The 24,810-nt window shown below is 39.8% G+C and overlaps 1 protein-coding gene across 2 annotated transcripts in view; it reads right to left on the bottom strand.

Moving 5' to 3' along the window:
• Positions 1 to 7,784, bottom strand: part of fam83e.L (family with sequence similarity 83 member E L homeolog) — a 33,448-nt gene extending 25,664 nt beyond the window's left edge. For both annotated transcript variants that reach the window (XM_018226419.2, XM_018226420.2), the window contains exon 1: positions 7,390 to 7,784. The gene's annotated coding sequence lies outside the window, so the exon portion shown is untranslated. The remainder of the gene's footprint in view (positions 1 to 7,389) is intronic.
• Positions 7,785 to 24,810: the final 17,026 nt, after the last annotated feature.

Below are 24,810 nucleotides of genomic sequence, written 5' to 3'. Positions count from 1 at the left end.
GGTGGGCCACACTAATGAAGTGTAACATGGCAGGGCCCCCTAAAGTTAACCCTTTGTGGTCCTTGTTGTGTGGGGGAGCCTTGGGCACCAATTTTTTTTAAAACTTCTGGGGGGGGCAATTTTTTTTACATGGATGTTTAAGGGGGGCCCTGTAGACAAATACAAGAGTCCTCTGCACTCAACCCATTATCAATATATTTAAGACAGAGACATTTTGTGCATACTGCTACTGAAAAATGCCTTACCCTTTAAACAAAACAGGGATTGTTTGTCCATATATTGCAATATATTTAAGCTGGCCAACTACGTCAAAGTCATCCCATATCTGGCCAGTCCTATGCTCAATTTTAACCCTAAGGGGGGCCCTGGCCACCAATGTTTTTATAACGTAGTGGGTCCTGGACACCAATTTTTTTTTACCATGTGAGGTCCTAGCCACCAATATTCTTTAATGGGGGGCCCTGACCACAAATGTTTTTTTATGGGGGGCCCAGACCACCAATAATTATTTTTTTTTATTAACATGTGGGGACCCTAGCCACCAATATTTTGTTTTTTTTTACTGTGTGGTAGGGGTTGGACCTGTGGGGTGTGGAGGGCGGACTTGTGGGTGGTGCTTACAGTAGGCGCAGCCCAGGGGACCCAGGAAATTGCGTCGTACGGGGGCCCTGTGATTTCTGATGGCCGGCCCTGAATGGATGTATAACTAGTGATGAGCAAATCTTTTGAGTGCAGAAATATTTTTTGAAGCCTATTGTCTTCAATGCATTTTGAGAATAAGTGGCAATTTTTTTTTTATGCGCAACAATTTTTTTCTCACTCCAAATGCATTAAAGCGAGTTTTTTGTTCTGGGGCAGATTTTTGCCGCAGTTTCGCAGTAAAATTAGCAGATGGCGAAGTGCGGAATTTCGCCGTGAATCCATGCCTGCTGAAAAAATTCGCTCATTACTATGTATAACTAAATAAATTATTTAACTCCATTTAGTTGTGAATGCACAGAACACTTAGGGGCAGATTTACTAAGCTCGAATGAAGGATTCGAATTAAAAAAACTTCGAATTTCGAAGTGTTTTTTGGGCTACTTCGAACATCGAATGGGCTACTTCGACCTTCGACTACGACTATCGAACGATTCGAACTAAAAATCGTTCGACTATTCGACCATTCGATAGTCGAAGTACTGTCTCTTTAAAAAAAAATTCGACCCCCTACTTCGGCAGCTAAAAGCTACCGAAGTCAATGTTAGCATATGGGGAAGGTCTCAACTGATTGGTTATTCTGAGGACCTGTCTATCTACCTAGACATGCTGACTAACTAGAGAAACCAGCAAATTATCACCGTAAGGAATTATTTACTCAACTGATTTACTGGAATTTTTTTTTCAGGAAGCAGAACGATATATACATGTAGCCTGTATATATATAAATATATATATATATATATATATATATATATATATATATATATATATATATATATATATATATATATATATATATATATATATATATGAATGAGCAGACAGTTAATGGGGAAACAATTTAGCTACCTGTATGGGATCTGTTATCCAAAAACCGGTTATATAGAAAGCTCCCATTTACGGGAAGACAATCACCCATATTTTATCCAAATAATCCACCTTTTTAAAAATTATTTCCTTTTTTTCTGTAATAATAAAATGGTACTTTGTACTTGATTCAAACTAAGAGGGTTATTTACTAAAACTCAAATTGATCTCATATTTTTATTAAACCAAGCTCAACCAAACTCTCATCCACGACTTTATCTTATTTTTTAATTAAATAACTCTAAAAAAGACATGATACGATCTGGCAAAAAGCCCAAATAGTACAAATTTTTCTGACACCCAAGTTGCTTTTTCGGGTTATTGCCCGCAAACCCTGAATTTTTTGGATTATCAGGTCAGATCACGATATGTTCAAATTGTAAAAGGGACATCTGCCACTCACTTCTACATAACCTTGGCAGGTTTGAGATAGCGGATTTCAGATTCTGACTTTTAGCAGCTTTGGGGTATAATAAATCTCTAAAAATTCGAGGGTTTTTTTCATGAAAAATTCGAGTTTTTGCCCAAAAAACCCTGACCAGAAAACATCAAGGTTTAGTAAATTACCCCCTAAGATATAATTAATCCTTATTGGAAGCAAAACGAGCCTATTGGGTTTATTTAATGTTTACATATTTTTTTTTAGTAGACTTAGGCAACTAATCTCCCCGAACTGCCTCGTGAGAAAACCTCGGGCGACTTCAGAAAACGAAGCACTCCAATTGCCATCCCTCCGATCATTTACATTCTAGCCGACGGGAGGCAGTATGGGGAGATTAGATGCCTCGAAGCAGAGGCGATTTCTCCCCAAATCTGAGCGTGTATCTCTACCCTTAAGGTATGAAGATCAATATAATGTAAAGATTCGTTATCCGGAAAACCCCAGGTCCCATACCTATATTTATTATTTTGTTTTTGGAATATTCTCTTATATTTAACTGCTGAAGCAAACGGGCAGCACATTTTTAACTTTTTACCTACATATATTTAACTTGCCCAAGCCTCAAAACTCATCCAGCAGGCTCTCAGCTTCCAAGGCATACTATATGAAATGCAGCTAGGGTCAGCAGATATTTAAGTAAATGGCCTTTGTCCCAGAATTTGTCCAGCTTACAAGACTGGATTTTGTTGCTGACATACGCATACTCTGTTTGTTTCCCAACTGAGAACGTCTAGAAGTTCAAAAGAACAATACTCTAATGTTAATAATGTCCCAGGTGACTTTCCTAAGAAAGCCATTCCACATACGTGAAATACCACCCTAAGGGGAAAAGGATGGAAGAATATATGAACTTTTCAAAAGGAGAAAAATAGCTCACCCTGAAGTTAGGAACTTTTGTCAGTCTTGCAACCTATGGACCATAAAGTAACATGCTGTACCAGCAAAAGTAGTTTAGGCATTAATGTAAGAGCAATCAAACAAAATGCAGATCCCTTAAGGTGGCCATAGACGTAGAGATCCACTCGTTTGGCGATGTCGCCAAATGAGCAGATCTCTCCCCGATATGCCCACATTGAAGTGGGCGATATCAGGCTGATCTAATCGTGGGCCATAAGGCCCAATGATCGGATCATAATGCATCTGAAACAGGCGATCGGATTGCGGGTTCGCATAAACACACAGATGTGCCAGCAATCCAACTTGATTTTTTACCCTGCCCAATAGAGATCTGGCCGACTTTAGGCCACATATCGATCGGGGAAGACTGTCGGATGGCCCAACACACGGGCCAATAAGCTGCCGACTCGGCCTGTTGGCAGATTTTATCGGGGCCTTTATTTATTGACAGCAGTGTCCTGGTTCCTCATCTGTCAGCACCAATCCATCCTTTTCCAGTAGGCAATTAATATATTACTAGGCCAGTTCTGGTGCCAGTACAGGTATGAGGCCTGCTATCCAGACTCAGGGGTTTTCTGTATAAAGGGTATTTCCATAATTTGGATCAACATACCTACGTCTACTAATGAACCATTGAAACCCAATAGGATTGTTTTGCTTCCAATAAGGATTAATTATATCTTAGTTGGGATCAAGTACAAGCTACTGTTTTATTATTACACAGAAAAAGGAAATACATTTTAATAATTTGGATTATTTGGATAAAATGGAATACATGGGAGATGGCCTTCCTGTAATTCGGAGCATTTTGGATAACAGATCCCACACTTTTACCAGGAAAGCTGCTCTGCAACAAAAGACTCTGACGAGATGTTGCTGAGTCTATGCGTAGCACTCTAATATCCATAACATGACAGTTGTTCTTCAATGATAGATCAGAGACAAGAAGAATAGCCTGTGACTGTTTAATTCAATGTCAACTGCATCAGACAAGTCTCTCCACAGGTGAAATTCGCTTTTAATCTTGGAAATATTATACATCATATTCAAAGTACTATTGCCATCTAATAACGGGATGTACATCGGTACAAGTTTTGCACTGCCATTAATTATATGCAATTGCAGATATTGGACCTGTTAAAAAAAAATGCTCGGGACATGGAGTTTTCCGGATAAGGGATCTGTCCATAATTTGGATCTTCATACCTTAAGTGGACTATAAAATCATGTAAACATTTTGCCCAAAAAGGATTAATTATATCTTAGTTGGGATCAAGTATAAGGCACTGTATTAATAGTGCAGCGGAAATAATTTAGATTATTTGGATAAAATGCAGTCTATGGAAGATGGCCATCCACATCTATCCACCATCCACATCCATAATTTAGAGCCTTCTGGAAAAAAGGTTTCCGGATAACGCATCCTATACCTGTACTTTGCTTGCTTTTCCTGCCCATAGAAGCTAACAATATAGGGACCCTACAACCCACGCACACTAGGGTGGGTCAGGATGGTAAATTTTCCCGGATAGAGTAAAAATTTACGCTGGCATTAGGTGTGTGTTTATATACAGATGTAGCAAATATTAGACATAAGGCTCAGCAGGCTCACCATGTGCCTCCATGTCACTCCATGTAAACAGTTTTTTTTTGCAGAATTTTCCATGGAAATGAAAACGGTTGGGTTGTGGTGTGCCCTGGTGCGTCGTAGGAGCTGTGGTATGTAAAACCATGTTTGCTCAGTCTGTGTGTGTCTATATATAAATATATAGACACAGACACACACAAACATCTCATATTCCCAGGACGGTCTAACTACCGACCATAATGTTGACCGTTAGTAACAATTGTGCTTTTTTTAAAAACACAGTCACCTCTTAGGTTATTCATGTGTTCTATCATTCCACCGACTGATGAGGAGTATGGAAGTACACTTGATAACAATACATACTTTGGGGCCGATTCACTAAGGGTCGAATATCGAGGGTTAATTAACCCTCGATATTCGACTAGGAATTAAAATCCTTCGACTTCGAATATCGAAGTCGAAGGATTTAGCGCAAATACTGCGATCGTACGATCGAAGGATTATTCCTTCGATCGAACGATTAAATCCTTCGAATCGAACGATTCGAAGGATTTTAATCCAACGATTGAAGGAATATCCTTCGATCAAAAAAACTTAGGAAAGCCTATGGGGCCCTTCCCCATAGGCTAACATTGACTTCGTTAGCTTTTAGCTGCCGAACTAGGGGGTCGAAGTTTTTTTTAAAGAGACAGTACTTCGACTATCGAATGTTCGAATAGTCGAACGATTTTTACTTCGAATCGTTCGATTCGAAGTCGTAGTCGAAGGTCGAAGTAGCCCATTCGATGGTCGAAGTAGCCCAAAAAAAACTTCGAAATTCGAAGTTTTTTTCCCTCGAATCCTTCACTCGAAGTTAGTGAATCGGCCCCCTATTGTATATACAATACAGGTTTGGGACCTGTTATCCAGAATGCCTGGGACCTGGGGCTTTCCAGATAACAGATCTTTCTGTAATTTGTATTTTCATACCTTAAATCTGCTAGAAACTCGTGTAAATATTAAATAAACCCAATAGGTTGGTTTTGCTTCCAATAAGGATTAATTATATCTTAGTTGGGATAAAGTACAAGCTACTGTTTTATTATTACAGGGAAAAAGGAAATGTGGTTTATTTGGATTATATGGAGTCTATGGGCAAATTCACTAAGCAATGCGCTAGCGACGCCTTCACCGCATTTTGCCAGGCGAAGTTTCACCAGGGTGCCACTAATTCACTAAAATCCGAAGTTGCGCTCAGGGAGGAGAATGGTAGCGAAGTTGCACTACCATCAAGTGAAGTTACGCTAGCGATGCCTAATTTGCATACAACGCCAAGTTAAAGTACAGTGGACGTATATGTAGCAGCAAATACATTACACTACACAAGCCTGGGAAAGCTTCATAAAATAAAATAGAGTTGTTATTTTGCCCTACACATGTGCCCACTGTATAGTTTAGATGCCATATGTAAGGAAATGTAGGGGGGAAGGAGGGTGCCCCCAAAACATTTTACGATCTTTTTCAGCCTATCACCCTTAAAAAAGGAAAAGACGCCAGCGTTTTTTGGGACTTAGAAAAAATTTCAACTTTTTTTGAAGCAATCCCTATCTACTCTATTGCACTTAACCTGGTCTGAGGTGGCAAAGGCAAGTCTGGCGTAAGAGGTAACGTTCAATAAAATGCGCAAGTTAGTGAATTAGCGTAGCTACATCGTCCCTTCGCCATAGCGCAACTTCGTCTGGCGTAAGGGTGCGAAGTAGCGCTAGAGTAGGTCCATTTCGCTAGCGAATTTGCGCTAGCGTTAGGCGATTCACGCTTTAGTGAATTTGCCGCTAAGGGAGACGGCCTTTCTGTAATTTGGCGCTTTTTGGGTAATGGGTTTCCGAATAACGGATCCCATACCTGTATTACAATATTTACTGTAGCAGTTAATGAAATTTTAAATCAAGAAAGATGAGAAAAAATTTAAATATATAGAATGATACTGAGCTGTTCCGTTTACAGTCCAGCACACTAAGGAGCTGCATATATATATATATATATATATATATATATATATATATATATATATATATATATATATATATATACAGTATATAACAGAGTTATAGCTAGATAAAGAAGGAAGGAAAGTTCTTGGAAATCAATGACTTGTAATAAGTGACTATATATATATATATATATATATATATATATATATATATATATATATATATATATATATATATATAGATATATAGATATATAGATATATAGATATATATAGATATATATATAGATATATATAGATATATATAGCAACGGATGAAGCTTGCACTCAGGTCTTAGAAGAAATTTTCAAGCGTTTATTGGATCAAAAAAACAACTAATGTTTCGGCTAGCACTCTAGCCTTTCTCAAAGTGAGAAAGGCTAGAGTGCTAGCCGAAACATTAGTTGTTTTTTTGATCCAATAAACGCTTGAAAATTTCTTCTAAGACCTGAGTGCAAGCTTCATCTGTTACTATATCTCTACTTTTTGGGCTTTTTGCACCCAGGCAAAATCGACCATGTGACGAGCTGTGCTGGCTTCCAGAACCTTATATATATATATATATATATATATATATATATATATATATATATATATATATATATATATATATATATATATATATATATATATATATATTTATTTATATATATATATATATATATATATTTATATTTACTGTAGCAGTTAATGAATTAGTTCAGAATCAAGAAAGATAAGAAAAATGTAAATATAGAGAATGATACTGAGCGGTTCCATTTACAGTCCAGCACACTAAGACGCTGCATATATATATATATAAAACAGATTTATAGCTAGATAAAGAAAGAAGAAAAGTTCTTGGAAATGAATGTAATAAGTGACTAGTAGATAAGGCACGGTACCTGCTGAGTCTTTCCCTGGGTTACAGCACTAGCAGATCCAATCCAAACCAGTGTCCCCAGCATTCAGGGTCTCGTCTAAGCTGCAGCCATCGTCCTGAGTGTGTTTGTTCTCTTTTACCTGTTGCTTTGTTTAGCTGCAATGAAAGCTGAATGTCTTTCCCTTCCCTTCTCAGATCCCCAGCTCTGCCTTTACCTGTTGCTCATTGGAGGTGCAGGACATGGTCCCATCCACAGTAGGGAAAGGTAGCAGAGCAATTGTCTGTTTATGGATTGTCTGTGAGTTGTTCCTTTACACCTGCTCTCTCTCTCTCTCCTCCTCTCGTCTTTTGTTCTCCCTGTCACCAGTAACACAAGACACACCAGCAGGTCATGCAACTCACTGTAGCTCTGGCAACCAGGAAGCGCTCTCACCTTAAACAGATCACTTGACTGATTTGCAATCTTAAGGATGTTAAGCCATCAGGAACTTAAAAGGGGTTGGCTTTTTCCAAGGAAAACAGCCTGCAGAAATCTTGTGGCTTACTGGAGAAGACAAAAAAAAAAAGAAAGAAAAGAAACACATCTCAGAACTGGTAATTTTAGAATTATTTTAACATAAAACCATAAACTCTATGGAGGACAATGGCCCTTTGTTTAGACATGTTATAAGGCAGGAGTGCATGGTAGAACATTCTTTTATAGTCGCATTAAATAAAGAGACTTTGCAGGTTGTGGGTTTTGAAGCTGGTGACCCCTGTCAAAATAACATAAACACACAAAGAGACTTTCTTTTGTTTCGCAGCTTGGATTCGCTCAAAGATGCACCATATTCTCTTTATAGAAACACCTTCAATGAGTACTGTACTTAAAGGGATTGTTTACCTTTGGGTCAACTTTTAGTATGATGTAGAGAGTGATATTCTGATGCAATTGGGTTTCATTTTTTATTATTTGTGTTTTTTTAGTTATTTAGCTTTTTATTCAGCAGCTCTCCAGTTTGCCGTTTCAGCCAATGTGGTTGCTAGGGTCCAGATTCCCCTAGGAAACATGCACAGGGTCGGACTGGGCCGGGCCAGACCCCCCTCTCACGATATTCGGCGCTGCTCGCACATTCGCGCAGAACGGCGCATCACAGTAGGGGGATGGGGGCAGGCCCGATCCTGCCAAGAGGCAAGTTGATAACCTTGCCTCAGGCGGCACCAAGCGGCTAGTTAATATCTTATATCTTATAACTTTAAGAGCCAAATTTCCAGGTTTTAACCTGGAAATTCGGCTCCGCTAGTGCAAAGAGCGCAATTGCGCTTAATGCACTAACGATGCTGCCCCCTTTTGACCCGCTCCGACGATGATTTTTAAGCACGGAGGGGGGGGCCTAGAATCGTCGCTGGGCGGGGGGCCCTCCAGGCTGACCCTGAACGTGCACTGGTTTGAATAAGAGGCTGGAATATAAATAGGAGAGGGTCTGAATAGAAAGATGAGTAATAAAAAGTAACAATAACAATACATTTGTAGCCTTACAGAGCTTTTGTTTTTAGATGGTGTCACTGACCCCCATTTGAAAGCTGGAAAGAGTCAGAAGAAGGCAAATAATTCAGAAACAATAAAAAAGAAAAAAATGAAGATCAAATGAAAAGTTGCTTAGAATGGGCCATTCTATAGCATACTAAAAGTTAACTTAAAGGTGAAAAACCCCTTTAAGAAAATCAACCTGTTGGGGGATGTAGATGGTACAGTATAACCCAGAAGGTGATATGTATTTATTGTTAGGGAATAAAATGCTTCTATAGGGTGCCATAAAGACAAGTTGGATTCTGATCTGGAGCAAGTGTAGTATCTGCTTCTCCTGCCATGTCAAGTCAGATTCTGACCTTAGAAGGCCTATGGGGGAAATGTATTATGTAGAAATAGGTGATAAGAATGGGGACATAGCTGGTTTCATTGTTGTTTGGAACCTTTGTGCAGAAAATAAGAAAGTAATAAATGGGATACTCATAAATTACTTTAGAAAGGTTCAAATGGGGCAATAGAACTGAGCCACAAGGACGTAACAGAGCAATCGTCTAGAAAAGTGATCCCCACTCCTTGGATGTTGCTTCCAGTGGTTCAAAGCAGCAACAGTTTAATTTTGAATTCCAGGCTTGGAGGCAAGTTTTGGTTGTATAAAACCAGATTTACTGCCAAACAGAGTCTCCTGAGTCCATATAAGGGCTACCAAAAAGCTAATCACAGCCCTTATTTGGCACCCCAGGGCCTTTTTTAGGTTTGTGTTGCTCCCCTTCTCTTTTTATAATTGAATGTGGCTCATGGGTGAAAAAAGTTGGGTCTAGAAAATACAGGAACAGCTGTTGTAGCGGAACAGGATAGACACAGTAGCGCCTGGTGTGCCATAGGCCTAAGCTTGCTCAGAGCCAGGGTATCCACCTGGCAGGTATTTTACCGGCCTGACCGGTAAAAATGTTGCTTGATACCATTGTTATTTATAGGGAAAATCCATAAAAGTATAGGAAGACCGGTATTGTTTTACAGAAAATGTGGCAACCCTACAATACACCACAATACAATATGACATGACACCTGCCAGTAATTTATATACTGTATAAATAAAATGTTTTTCTTTGAAGCAGATCTAATGTTTTTATTGCAGTGTATTTGCCATTAGCTTTGCTGCATTCTGCCATCATTTCCCTTTCCTGCTCAATCTATCTGTTCAGTGGATGTGTGTCTGTTTTAGTATCACCCTACTTGTATTGGCAGCTATTAGAAATTTTGGGGTCCAGTACAAATTTGCGACGAATTTCCAAGTTTCTGGCCTGGCGAATAAATTGGCGAATTTGCCTCGAAATTTCAAAGGTTTTTTTGATGCCGGCGACAATACTGATGCCGGTCTACAATTCCGACGATGGCGACAATTCCGATGCCGGCGACAATTAAATGCACGCCCATTGACTTTAATGCTCATCAAATTGTCACTGGCGTTTCGGGAAATTTTTAGACGAAACGGGACAAATTTGTCCCATCACTAGTTACAATATAAGTTTATTGAAAATGTTTACGGACCCAATGATCTTGCTTTATTGGTTATAAAATTCTTATTTTGTTAGCAATATCAAGTTCAGTTAATCATTTCTCCAGAGATTACTGGTAATTGAATATACCTTTTCTCCTTTCAAGTTATGTACATTCATGTGAATATTACTGCATGCCTGTTTCACTGAAATAATGTAGCCAGGTAGAACATTTCTTTCTCATGTTTGCGCTGAGCTATTGCTCAAGTTTATTCCGATTATACCATATGGGTTTGCTTTTAACTTTGATGACCTTCTTAAAGAAAATACAAAAAATAAAAACTCCCAACTGATAAATAGGGCTTACTTCACCTTTAATAGTATTTGCGGAAGGTTGGTATTGTATGAGCTAAAGTGGTATCATAATTCTTTAGCTTTTGTCATTATGAAGGTATGTAAAATGAAAATATATAAATATTTATATATTATTATAAAAAATGAGCAAGACATAGAATAGATAGGATAGAATACTGTACTTATAATATTTACAAATGGCAACCTTTGTTCCCTATCCATTAGCTGATAATGCCCACGGCAGTGTTTGGGAGAAAAGAGAATGCTGTGTGTAGGGAGGCTGCTTAATCACTTCAATAACTATTCTTACTTAGCTGACAGGTTCAACTCCTTTATTTGTTCTCTCCCTAAAGCCTGATAACTGAGTATTGGTATTTTTAAATAAAGCAGAAATGCAGAAAAGACAAGGAGTGGGTTTATTTGGCCAATCCTGTGTCTGTTTAATAAAAAAAGGTCCAGAACAACCAATAATACCTTATAAATAATTAGAATTCATTGACTAAAGGTGGCCATGCATGGGCAGATGGTTCGACCCATTCAGAGCCAAAAGAATCAGATCTGCCCAATGTGGCCAACCTCATTTCGGGGAAAGATGTTTTCATTTGGTGATCAAGTTTAGGTGCATGGCCAGTTTTATTCCTACAATGCTATTTCATTATTTTTAATGGACTAACATAATCCAACAAGGCTTTGTTTGATGGGCCAGGTAAACCCACTAAAGTATAAAAAATCAGGGCAAATAGTTAAAATAAAAACAGATTTTAGAATATTATACTTTAGGGGTTTTGTAATATGATGAGGAATGTGCTACTCCCATAGAAGAGGGGTGCACGTAAAACAAATCCCTTCTTACCAATATTTAACTTTCCTGTACCTTGTGCTACAGAAATAGTCTGAGATAAGGAATTCCACATTTATTAGAGGCAGTCAAAGAGGACAATAATGGAGCTCCTTTAATACACACTATGCAGCCAGTGCTTCCAACATACTCAGGCACAATTAACACCTTCCTAGGAGCTCTGTGATTTTACAAAGGGAAGGGTATGGAAGTGGATCTGGCTTTGGGCACAAATATCTGCAATTGGTGCAATTAAGCAGGGATTATGAGTTAACAAATAAGGCTGGAGGTATAAACTCTGAAACTCTGTACTGCTACTGTACTACAACTACAATTACTGTACTGCTACTGTATTATTACTGCTACTGCACTGCTACTATACTACAACTACTGTACTGCTACTGTACTAATACTACTACTACTGTACTGTTACTGTACTACTACTATACTGCTACTGTACTGCTACTGTACTACTACTATACTGTTACTGTACTACTACTATACTACTACTACTACTATACTGCTCCTATACTGCTACTGTAATACTACTGTATGCTACTGTACTGCTACTGTACTACTACTATACTGCTACTGTACTATTACTATACTGCTACTGCACTACTTCTTCTACTACTATTGTAATACAACAGTACTGCTACTGTACTACTACTATACTGCTACCGTACTACTACTACTACTATACTGCACTACTACTTCTACTTCTATTGTACTACAACAGCACTGCTACTGTACTTCTACAGTACTACTACTACTACTACTACTGTACTGGTATTGTACTACTACTACTATACTGCTACTGTACTACTACTACTATACTGCTACTGTACTATTGCTGTATTGCTACTGTACTACTACTTCAACTACTACTGTACTACAACAGTACTGTTACTGTACTACTGCTGTACAGCTACTGCACTACTGCTTTACAGCTACTGTAGTACTGTACTGCTACTGTACTACTATTGTGCTTCTGCACTACTACTACGGTACTGCTAATGTACTACTGCTGTACTACTACTGCTACTGTACTACTACTACAAGACTGCTACTGAATTACTACTGCTACTGTACTTCTTCTACTACTACTACTGTACTACAACAGTACTGCTACTGTACTACTGCTGTACAGCTACTGCACTATTGCTTTACAGCTACTGTACCACTGCTGTACTACTACTGCTACTGTACTACTGTACTACTACTACTTTACTGCTACTGAACTACTATTACTACTATATTGCTGCTACTATATTACTGTACTACTACTATTATACTGCTACTGTACTACTGCTACTACTGTACTGCTACTTATACAGTTACTGTAATATAATACCCTATTTATTGTGTCAAATAGGCTTTTATTGTATTTTCGTTATTTATGTATTTTCGTTATTGTTTGCTAATCGTGCAGTTGTTGGTTTAAATGTTGAATGAATTGTTTCCATAAGTTTCAAATTCCATGCAAATCATTACTGTGTTAGATACTAGTACAAATTACACGAATGGCTTACATGACATCACTGTCCCTCTCTCGTTTTATTCATTGCTATTCATGATTTACACCGGCCATTGACAATATGACTTTGCCACCAAAACCAAAATGTGTGAGAACTGGAGAAATATTTGTCCAGGCAGAGCCACCTTTGGTGCTTTTTGTGGCTCAAACTATTCAGATACTTTTCACTTGTATGTGCCAGTATTTTATGAATCTGAGGTTGGCACTCCTCTTGAAAAAATACTGCAAAGTGAGAGGTCTGGACTGAGAATTAAAATAGGCTCTGGCATTTCAGGTACACAGAGGCCCAATCAGCCCACACAGAGGCCCAAACAGCCCCCATCAGCCCACTAAATACTGACTTTCTATGGCACCTTATAGCAGCCCCTCTGGCATTTGCCAGAACCCACAAACTAATGACTCAAGTGTGTCACCTTCTATCAAAGGCAAGTGTTAAACACCATAATGAAGGGCTGTGCCGATTCCCGAATTCTCAGTGCAATGGGTCAGTACCAGCGGTGGTGTTTGCACATGGCTACGGATAATATTTGTCTTTTTTGTGTTGTGTAAAGCTAACTCCTCAGATAAACAGATTCCTCCCATGATTTTCAGCGGCTGAATACAGGCTGTACAATTCTATCTGAGGCTCATCTAGATAGGAAAAATGTCTTATCCATTCCGGGCTCTCACCGGCGTATATTGACACTAGAACTGCCCAAGGCAAATTCTCAGGATATGTTGGGCTTTACTCGGTAGCTGAATAGCAGGACTCCCAGGTTCTTCATTAAAAATGAAACTGAACTTGAAATGCTTGAATTTCAATAGAACAGCTGCAGTGTTGTGTTTGCATTATTGAGCAAACATTTGCTGTGCTAAAATCCAGCGCTTGCTACAGTAGTATGGAGCTTCTGCTTTTGGACTCATTCAATTCAGGATTTTTTTCCCTACAATTCCATCATATTTGCAGCTGCAAAGGGAGAGTTGCATCCAATGGGTAAAAACATTCACAATTGTGCTCGCATTTTGATGTGAAACCGACACATTTGTGGTGGGCCCTGATCCCAATGTTATTAATAGGAAAAAAAAGATAAATATGTAGGAAGGCCAATATTTTTTTCCAGAAAAGGTGTCAACCCTAAATGTCACCATTCACAGCTTTCGGTGTTAAATCCTCAGGTCCACTGTTGGATTGAGACAGGTCTCTGAGGGAATCCACGGCACTTTGCTGCATGTCGCAACCTGATTCCATGCAGATAACCTTTCCCTTCTTCTTTGCTACTGGTAAAGTTCCTGTATATTGATGCATCAATGCTCAGTCAAGGGTAACAGTTCCCCTATAATCACTGTGTCACTCATATTAAATTGCTTTCATACTTGAAGAAGAAGGAAGCTCAGTACAAACTATCTATTTACATTGAAATCTGCTCTCCCTCAAAGAAAATATTCTCCAACAGAGTGTATATATTGATGTAAGAGCTGTTGCTTCTGTCTGTGCCTTCACCTTTGGGTTTATGTTTGGGCAGTGTCGGACTGGTGTTTGTGAGACCCACCGAAATGCCTATTCCAGGGGCCATCACACCCTCTCTGGGGTCCCCCAGTGACCCTCCTGCTTACCCACTGCTGCCCCTCCCGCTTACCCACTGCTGCCCCTCCTGCTTACCCACTGCTGCCCCTCCCCCTCACCCACTGCCACTCCTCCCGCCAGCTCCTCCCCCCACCCGCCTGCAGCTTAACGGGATTCTGTCATGGGAAAACATGAGTTAATAGTGCTGCTCCAGCAGACCTGCACTGAAATCTGTTTTTCAAAACAGCAAACAGATTTTACATAGACACGTTGTCAGTTTCCCAAGTGCCCTTGGTTATGTGATTTGTGCTCTGATAACCGTCACTCACTTTTTACTGCTACATTGCAAGTTGGAGTGATAGCATCCCACCCCCAGCAGTCCATCAGCAGAACAATGGGAAGGTAACCAAATAACATAGGAAAATTAGCAATATACAATTCAGCTGAACCAGCTCACCATTTCTATTTGCAAAAGCTGCAAGTCCTCAAGCATTCCCACTGGTTCCCGACATGTTTCTCAAATGATGTCCTTAATTTAAGAAACATAACCAAATAACAGCTCCCTGACACTGCAACTCCTTCATTTACATTGAGTAGGAGAAACAATAGCCTGTTAGAAAGCAGTTCCATCCTAAAGTGCTGGCTCTTTCTGAAAGAATATCAGGTGTGATCAGGGGAGGGAGGGCAATTGGGGAGCAACGTTGGAGGGTAGACGGGGATCAGTTCTGGGTCGAAGGGTCCCACCGAGTTTATTCCCGGTGTCCCATCAGTCCAGTCCGACCCTATGTTTAGGACCAGAAAACAATCATCTTCGACCTCTAACAGGAAATTCAGATGGCATGTCAGCATATGTATAGGCTCCTAGGTCATCCTGAAATGGTGCTACCCTACTTTACTAATAAAATATCCCAGATATTGGACTCAAGTGACTCAAACAAAACCCAAAGCCTGTTCTTACTTACTGCCTATTATATTTGCTGGACAAAAAAAAATGGGACAAATCTAAAGATTGCCAGCTGACTTCCCAATGGGTGAGCTCTTACAGGAGCAGGTCACTGTACCCAAAGATCCAGAGCTCCATGCCATTAATACAGTCCTGCCTGTGTTTGGTAGAGGTGTATTCACAAGGGACAGGCTGGAGAGTCATGTTGGCCCCATCCCACCCCTATCTTGTGCATCATTGAGATATTCAAGTTTGGGAGAGATGCTGAACTCAGTGTGAATACAACAAGGTTACTTTCTGCACCTTGTTCAGGTACGCCTCAAGAAGCATACTTGGTGTCCCATACCACACTGCATTTATCAGATGAAACAGATAGGGGGCACTGGTGAATACACCATGCATAGAAGACCAATGCAGTCTTTCCAAAAAGGGTGGGAAAATGAAGTTGAAGAGGGGAGTTCAGGTGGAAGACCAATTAGGGTAACATTTGAGGGTAAATGATTATTTGTGGAAGTGTGGAATAGTGTCATATGTTCATACTGTGACCTTGTTATCAAATGTGGGGATCCAAACTCAAAAGTTCTGAAGACCCCTTCTTTAAAGGGGAACTTTCCTCATACATAGTAAGAGCGTTTTAAGGATTTGCCTTATTAGAAAAGATTGCAGACGTAATTTTATATCCTTCGCTATGCAGTATAGTTCCTGGCACTGAAGGCAGTTGCATGTTAACTGCATAAAATATTTGCTGATAGTCATGAGATAGAGTCTTGTGCAAATAGTCTTCTTTGCATAATTAGACAAGCTCATCTATAATACCTGAAGGCAATGATTGAACTATAATATCATTATTTACTTTTTAAATGTCAGTTGTAGGCACTGTAACATGAATTAGAAACACACGTATACACTTGCGCTCGGTGAATACCCTTGGGTTTATTGGTGGGACTATTCAACTTCGGGCACAGCAAGGAACTATCTCTCAAAAGAAATAGAATGACTTCAAACTAAATTATTCCCACTTCTTCTATTTTCTTTGCATCTTGGTCTTCCATTTTCGTTTGGTCCCTGTTCTAGCCTTAAAGAGGCCATAGGTGTAACAATTACAATCTTTCCTGGAAAATATCTTTCCAAGAAAGATGGTTTGTTTTCAATACACACGTGTAGAGCTGAATCGTCAATAATACAGTAGAAACAATAGAATTCACCTGTATCTGATGATTCAGCACTAACAATGGGCAATGTTCTGGTGCGTTCAAATGCGCCCGATTTTCCATCCAGCCTGTTCGACCGATATCCAAGTCTTCTGCCGACATCGGTTGCCTCGTCTACCACCATATACGCACCAAATATCATACGATATTATCGGTGCGTCTATGGCCACCTTTAGGGTGCCTTCTATGAAACATAGGATCCACAAACCTTCTATTCAAGGATGCTGGCTTCACAATCTAGTGTTTGGGTGGGGTGGGTCTCCTGCAGACTCTTATAAAAGAGAATAAAATTCTGTGTGTGCAGATTCCCCCATAAACCCCTGACTTGGATGGATTCTGTTCTCAAGCTAGCATTGATCACTAGCACTTGCCTTGAGGCAGAACCACCTGCTTGGCTGTATAGCGCTATAGTAAATTGAGTTCACTATTCTCTAACTATGGGCTCCACTCCCAATACTGTGCTCCGAATGAGACCTTAAATCTTAGGGAGTAAGCCCTCGCAAATGGTGTGGAGGTAGGGTGTAGTGTAATCGTAATTCGACTCAGGGTGCAATAATTTGAGTGCCAGTGGTTCTTATAATTTAACCAATGAACATATTTATTGAACAATACAATCCTTTATGGAGATGGAGTGAACATAAGAGCAAAACAGGATCATACAGAACAGTGTATAGGAATATACTCACAGCACCTTTGGTCAGTATTAGTCCCCACAGGGAAGAGAACATACACAGCAGCAATTAAGGTACACCCAGCTTTCAGCCTTTTCCCTAAGTGGAACCCAGGAGAATCACTAAATCCCTAAGTCTGTACACTTAGGGGCAGATTTACATATGGTCGAATATCGAGGGTTAATTAAACCCTCGATATTCGACTGCTGAATGTAAATCCTTCGACTTCGAATATCGAAGTCGAAGGATTTACCGCAATTAGTTTGAACGAAAAATCAAATGATTCAAAGGATTTAAATCCATCGATCGAACGATTTTTCTACGACCAAAAAAACATAGGAAAGCCGATGGGGACCTTCCCCATAGGCTAACATTGCACCTCGGTAGGTTTTAGGTGGCGAAGTAGGGGGTCGAAGTTTTTTTTAAAGAGACAGTACTTCGACTATCGAATGGTCGAATATTCGGACGATTTTTAGTTGGAATCATTCGATTCAAAGTCGAAGTTCGAAGTAGCAAATTCGATGGTTGAAGTAGCCAAAAAAAACATTCGAAATTCAAAGTTTTTTTTATTCTATTCCTTCACTCGAGCAAAGTAAATGTGCCCCTTAGTCCCTACTTCTGGGCAATTAGGGCCCGGGATCTTAATCCCTCTGATTCTCCTCATCGGAGCCTTAAGCTGCACATCTAAATATCCTGTCTATCTGTCACTTCTTGAGTGACCTCTTAAGGTGAGTAGCCTTTCCTTACTAGACCTGACCTGTCTCGGTTCCACTTGTATCTAAGAGACTTTCATATACAAAGCTACAAATAAATGGAGTTGACTTTTGCTTGTGGTAACTACACCATTTGTTTATGTAGCAGTTTGATATAAAGGAAACCCACCAAAGATATGTCAGTCACCGTCAGATCAATAGGAAGGCAAAAATTTAGCCTAAAATTTTCTAGTTCTGCACACAGGAACTTATTCTTGGTCCCACCAATCATGTCAAAAGACCCAACCTGTAGCTTGCTAACAGCAGACCCAATACTGTAATGTCACTCTGATCTTCATGTGTAATTAAGGTCAAAATGCAGCATCATTTTGTCAAACTCTGTAGTAATCAGAAGTACTTATGATATTCTAAAGCCTGAAACCCTAAAGCAAAAAAAAAAAAAACAACAACAATAAAAATAAGATTATGGGGATTATGCTCACAATAATAGCATTCTAAACATATTTCAGTAAATACAAAATAGCATTCCTCCCTGTTCAGGTTCAATATGAGAAACCAGTCTTGTGAAATGCCAAAGACTTTCAGTGCATACAGTGCAAAAAACAAGTCCTTCCAGTACAAAACTGCTTCATAAAATGATTTCCTTCTTCAATACGTTCCTTTACTCATAGCAGTATTGTTGCTGCTCCTTTCTCTCTCTATCTTCACCCTCATTCTGGTTTTACAAGTGACAGTAGCATATGGTTGCTCAGGGGTCCACGAGAAAGAAAGAAAGAAAGAAAGAAAGAAAGAAATCAATTTTTTAAAAGAGCAAAAAGATTTATTTTTTTTTTATTTTGAAATCTGACATGGGGCTAGACATGTTGTTTTTTTCCGAGATGTCCTTAGCCATGTGACTTGTGCTCTGATAAACTTCAGTCACTCTTTACTGCTGTACTGCAAGTTAATGTCACCCCCCCCAAACAGTCCATTATCAAAACAATGGGAAGGTAACAAGATAACAGCTCCCCGCCACCTGCATTGCTAAAAACACTCCCATGCCCCACCTAGTGGTAGATGTGACAATAGCACTCAATAGGATTCAAAGCTCCATTCTACCCTCAATCTTGGTCAGCCAAGAACCCATCTCTTATCTCAATCTCAGTCCAGCACCATGGCAGTGTTAAAGGGATACTGTCATGGGAAAAAAAATTTCTTTCAAAATGAATCAGTTAATAGTGCTGATCCAGCAGAATTCTGCACTGAAATCCATTTCTCAAAACAGCAAACTGATTTTTTTATATTCAATTTTGAAATCTGACATGGGGCTAGACATATTGTCAATTTCCCAGCTGCCCCAAGTCATGTGACTTGTGCTCTGATAAACTCCAATCACTCTTTACTGCTGTACTGCAAGTTGGAGTGATATCACCCCCTCCCTCCCCCCCAGCAGCCTAACAACAGAACAATGGGAAAACCACATAACAGCTTCCTAACACAAGAGAACAGCTGCCTGGTAGATCTAAGAACAACACTCAATAGTAAAAACCCATGTTCCACTGAGACACATTCAGTTACATTGAGAAGGAAAAACAGCAGCCTGCCAGAAAGCATTTCTCTCCTAAAGTGCAGGCACAAGTCACATGACCAGGGGCAGCTGGGAAATTGACAAAATGTCTAGCCCCATGTCAGATTTCAAAATTGAATATAAAAAAATCTGTTTGCTCTTTTGAGAAATGGATTTCAGTGCAGAATTCTGCTGGAGTAGCACTATTAACGGATGCGTTCTGAAAAAAACATGTTTTCCGATGACAGGATCCCTTTAAAGTGGACCCGTCACCCAGACATAAAAATCTGTATAATAAAAGTCCTTTTTAAATTAAATATGAAAGCCAAGTTCTTTTTTTTATTAAAGCATTCATAGCTGTTGTAAACTCATTTAAAAATATCAGCTGTCAATCAAATATTGCCTACCCCGCCTCTATGCCTAGGCATAGAGGCGGGGCAAACAATTACTTTCACTTTCCATTCAGCACTTCCTAGATGTCACTGCTCTCTCCACATTCCCTCAGCTCTCTTAACGATTTAATTGTGTAACCAGGGCATGGGGATGGACATTGGGTCCCTGTCCCCTAGTGCATAAACAAGATTCTGAGATGATACAAGACCTGCCTTAATAACAGTGTCCACAAAATGGCTCCTTCCTGGTTAATATAATTATGAGTTCCCAGACTGATGGAAACAATATTCAAATAATTTATACAGTGTAATTAAAGTTCCTTTTGCTTGACTAACATGATAAAATAGGATTTGGAATAATTTTGTTTGGGTGACGGGTCCCCTTTAAGCATTAGCCCATCTGGGAAAGCTTCTAATTACCAGTTTACAAAATAAGCTTCAAGTACTGTGTTCTCCCATTGAACGCATAGAACTTCATGATCCCAACCTTGCCTGCACTGGGAATAGGGTTGCCACCTCTGCTAGAAAAAAATACCGGCCTTCCTATATATTTAATTTTTTATTAATAACATTGGGATCAACCATCATTTTTACCGGCCAGGTGGCAACCCTAACTGGGAAACAGGTGAGTAGTAGTAGCCTCCGGCAGCTGTAATGACACCTCGGTTCCTCTTCTCTACAAATCCTGGTAAGAGATCACATTGTAATGAGAATAGTCTTACAACTTCTCACACCCAGGTAGCTGGAGGCTATTTAAAGTCAGGAAAAGAGGTAAAATAATCCCTTTTATTAATTGCAACGTCTAAATATAATAGATGAGGAATGAACTCTGCATGCTTTTGAAATAAGGTCATTGTAGCATTTCTTGCCTTCCTCACTGTATCACGTCAGCCCACGCCTGTTGCCAGAATAGTGACAAACATTTCACTAGATTTTTTTGTTAAATGGTAAAGGATTTCGGAATTTGCAAAGGCCTTTAGCTGTACTCAGTTAGGAGGTTGCATGAGAAAGCTCAGAATTACAAAAATACCATCTCTCCAGTTCCTTTTTGTCTGTAATAATAAAACAGTAGCTTGTACTTGATCCCAACTAAGATATAATTTATCCTTAGCAAAACCAGCCTATTGGGTTTATTTAATGTTTACATGATTTTCTAGTAGACTTAAGGTATGAAGATCCAAATTATTAAAAGATCTGTAATCTGGAAAACCCCTGGTCCCAAACATTCTGAATAACAGGTCCCATACCTGTATTATCTTGAGTTTAGCAGTGCCAATATCACATTAAAGGCCTTTAAAGGGCAAGTCAGCCCCAGCAGGAACGTATTACAGGTATGGGACCTGTTATCCAGAGTGCTTTGGACCTGGGGTTTTCTGGATAAGGGATCTGTCCATAATTTTGCTCTCCATACCGTAACTCTGCTAAAGAATAATTTCAACATTGAATGAATCCAAAAAGATTGTTTTGCTACCATTATACCTTAATTGGGATCATGTACACAGTACTGTTCTATTATTACAGAGTACAAAGAGATCATTTCTAAAAAAATCTAATTATTTCCTTAAAATCTATGGGAGATGGCCTTCCTTCTGGATAACAGGTTTCCAGATAATGGATCCCATGCCTGTATAATGCCATTAGGAGGCTATGAGGGCAGCCTGAGACCAAATGACATACAGGTATGACAAGTGAGACAGAACGTGTGTATACGCAGCGGACCACAAAGCAAAAAGGAAATAATGAAACATTCCTCTGTTAGTATTTCTATTATAGAACTATAAAAGGAACTCAATGAAGACGTAACAGCCTTTGCCTTTGTGATCGGAAACCATTGTCTGTGTGTCTGCTGTAGGGTCAGGGAAATTGGTTTGTCACAGGCTAATGCTGTTACTGATGCCATGCGCCTCCATATACAAGAAGGGAAGCTGTTCAAACTGAGCTGTTCAAATTGCCGTTTATTATTCTCGAATTCTGGTTGAAAACGCTGCATTGTGGGTAGAAAAAAATGGCTTTTTTTTAGGGTTGGCACCTTTCCCCGCCACTAATTTTGGATAGGGGGCGGGCCGTGATGTTGTGGGAAGGGCCAATGAAGTGTCGTGGTGATGACAATGTCATTCTTAGGGAATGCTGACCAGATTACCTTATTTGGAAAAAAGGGCAGTTTTGATCTGGACAACCCTTCCAAAAACAGTGCTGTCCGGAAAGGTGACAACCATGTTTTTGTATTTTGTACATTACACCAGCGTTTAAATGGGGGGTCCGAGCCCACTTGCACTGCCACATCAGGGACCTGCACACCCTTCCCCGGGTCTGGCGAGCGGGTCTGGCCAGGAGGGTCCGCGAGTGCTGGGGTCCTTTTGGGAAAATATCCAGATGCAAACGCACACCCCGGCCCTCCAGAAAAAGCAAAACCCTGGTGCTCAGTAGTATAGGTATCGGCAACCTATTTGCAATGTACTACAAGGAAATTAACTGGCACACAAGGTAACTCTCTCAGGGTGAAACCCCTGCTTCAAATTTATTGCAGTATGCAATGTTTCGGGGTTATCCCCTTTATAAAGGGGGTATGGATATCAGATCAGACACTTATTCTAATAAATGCTTAGTAACAGAGAGAAAAGACTCTCTGTTGGATAATTAGTGAATAACATCCAGAAAGCTCCGAATTAGGAGCAGGCTATCTCCCATTGTAATTAAATAATTTAAAAGTTTTGAAGATGTTTTGCTTTTTCTCTGTAATAATAAAACAGTAGCTTGTACTTGATCCCAACTAAGATATAACTAATCCTTTTTGGCGGCAAAATAGTCCTATTGGGTAAATGAATTTTTAGTAGACTTAAGGTGGCCATACACGGGCCGATGAAAGCTGCCATGTATAGAGCCCTCCGATGGGCTTCCCCAATCGATATCTGGTCGAAAGTCGGGCAGATGTCAATCGGGCAGGGCTAAAAATCCAGTTTGATCACGGACAGCATCTGTTCATTGATGCGGTCCTGCGATCCGACTGCCCGTATTCCTTTCATTATGATCCGATTATTGGGCCATAGGGCCCACTCTCAAGGTGGGCATATCCGGGAGAGATCCGCTTGTGTATAGCCACCTTTAAAGGGATACTGTCATGGGAAAAAACATTGTTTTCAAAATGAATCAGTTAATAGTGCTGCTCCAGCAGAATTCTGCACTGAAATCCATTTCTCAAAAGAGTAAACAGATTTTTTTATATTCAATTTTGAAATCTGACATGGGGCTAGACATTTTGTCAATTTCCCAGCTGCCCCTGGTCATGTGACTTGTGCCTGCACTTTAGGAGAGAAATGCTTTCTGGCAGGCTGCTGTTTTTCCTTCTCAATGTAACTGAATGTGTCTCAGTGGGACATGGGTTTTTACTATTGAGTGTTGTTCTTAGATCTACCAGGCAGCTGTTATCTTGTGTTAGGGAGCTGCTATCTGGTTACCTTCCCATTGTTCTTTTGTTTGGCAGCTGGGGGGGGGGAAAGGGAGGGGGTGATATCACTCCAACTTGCAGTACAGCAGTAAAGAGTGATTGAAGTTTATCAGAGCACAAGTCACATGACTTGGGGCAGCTGGGAAATTGACAATATGTCTAGCCCCATGTCAGATTTCAAAATTGAATATAAAAAAAATCTGTTTGCTCTTTTGAGAAATGGATTCCAGTGCAGAATTCTGCCGGAGCAACACTATTAACTGATTCATTTTGAAAAAAAAATTTTCCCATAACAGTATCCCTTTTTAAGGTATGGAGATCCAAATTAAGGAAAGATCCCTTATCTGGCCCCAGGGACTTGATACAGGTGTTGAGTTATGTATAATTCACGCCAAATGCGTTGGCGTCAATGGGTGTTTTTACTCATGACAAATTCATTAGTAAGTGGGCGTTTTTTGCTCCCATTTTTTCTTGTGCCAAATGCATTGGAGCCAAGGGAAGTTTATCTTGCAAAAAATGCATTGGAGCCAAGGGGCATTTTTCCTTGAGTTTTTTTCTTGCGCCAACTCTATTGGAGCCAAGGGGAGTTTTTTCTTGCACAAAATGCATTGCAGCCAATTGGCATTTTTCCTTGAGTTTTTTTCTTGCACCAAATGCATTTGAGCCAAGCTACATTTTTCCTCAAGTTTCTTTTTCTTGTGCCAAATCCATTCAAGTCAATGGGCGATTTTTTAAATTTTTTGAAATGCACAGACGTCAGTGGGCTTTTTTTTTGTTCTTGAAGGTTTGCAAACAAACTGAATCTGTATCCGGTAAAACAAATTGCTCATCCCTAGCCATGGGCACTGGTGCAAAATCGGAAAACTAGTCGGACCCCCCTCCAGTGTCCATTCTTAGTTAGGAAAGCCAAGGTGATTCCCAGACCCCTCCCTGTAGCCTTCAGTGAGCCAGGATCAAGTGACTTCACCACTGAGCCAAGTGTCGTAGTGTTTGTCTTGAGACGGATGATTCATAGACCACAATTCCTTCTTCTATCCTGATTGTGTTTTATATCTTTAATGTCAGTACAGAGCTATGACTAGACACCAGATGGCTGAGTTGTAAATGTGTGAGTTTTGCTTCTGGTTATTGTTAGACGCACCTTAGCCAGTCATTATTGGGTGGGACAGAGACTCTTTAGACCATGTGGTTTCTAGGGATTTACATCTTGTGGATTATACTATGAATTAAGTATTCCTCTTATG

Source organism: Xenopus laevis, chromosome 7L, assembly GCF_017654675.1.
Source record: "Xenopus laevis strain J_2021 chromosome 7L, Xenopus_laevis_v10.1, whole genome shotgun sequence".
Lineage (NCBI taxonomy): Eukaryota > Metazoa > Chordata > Amphibia > Anura > Pipidae > Xenopus > Xenopus laevis.
Note: the sequence above shows the minus strand (reverse complement) of the source record. Positions and strands in the feature narration are given on the sequence as shown.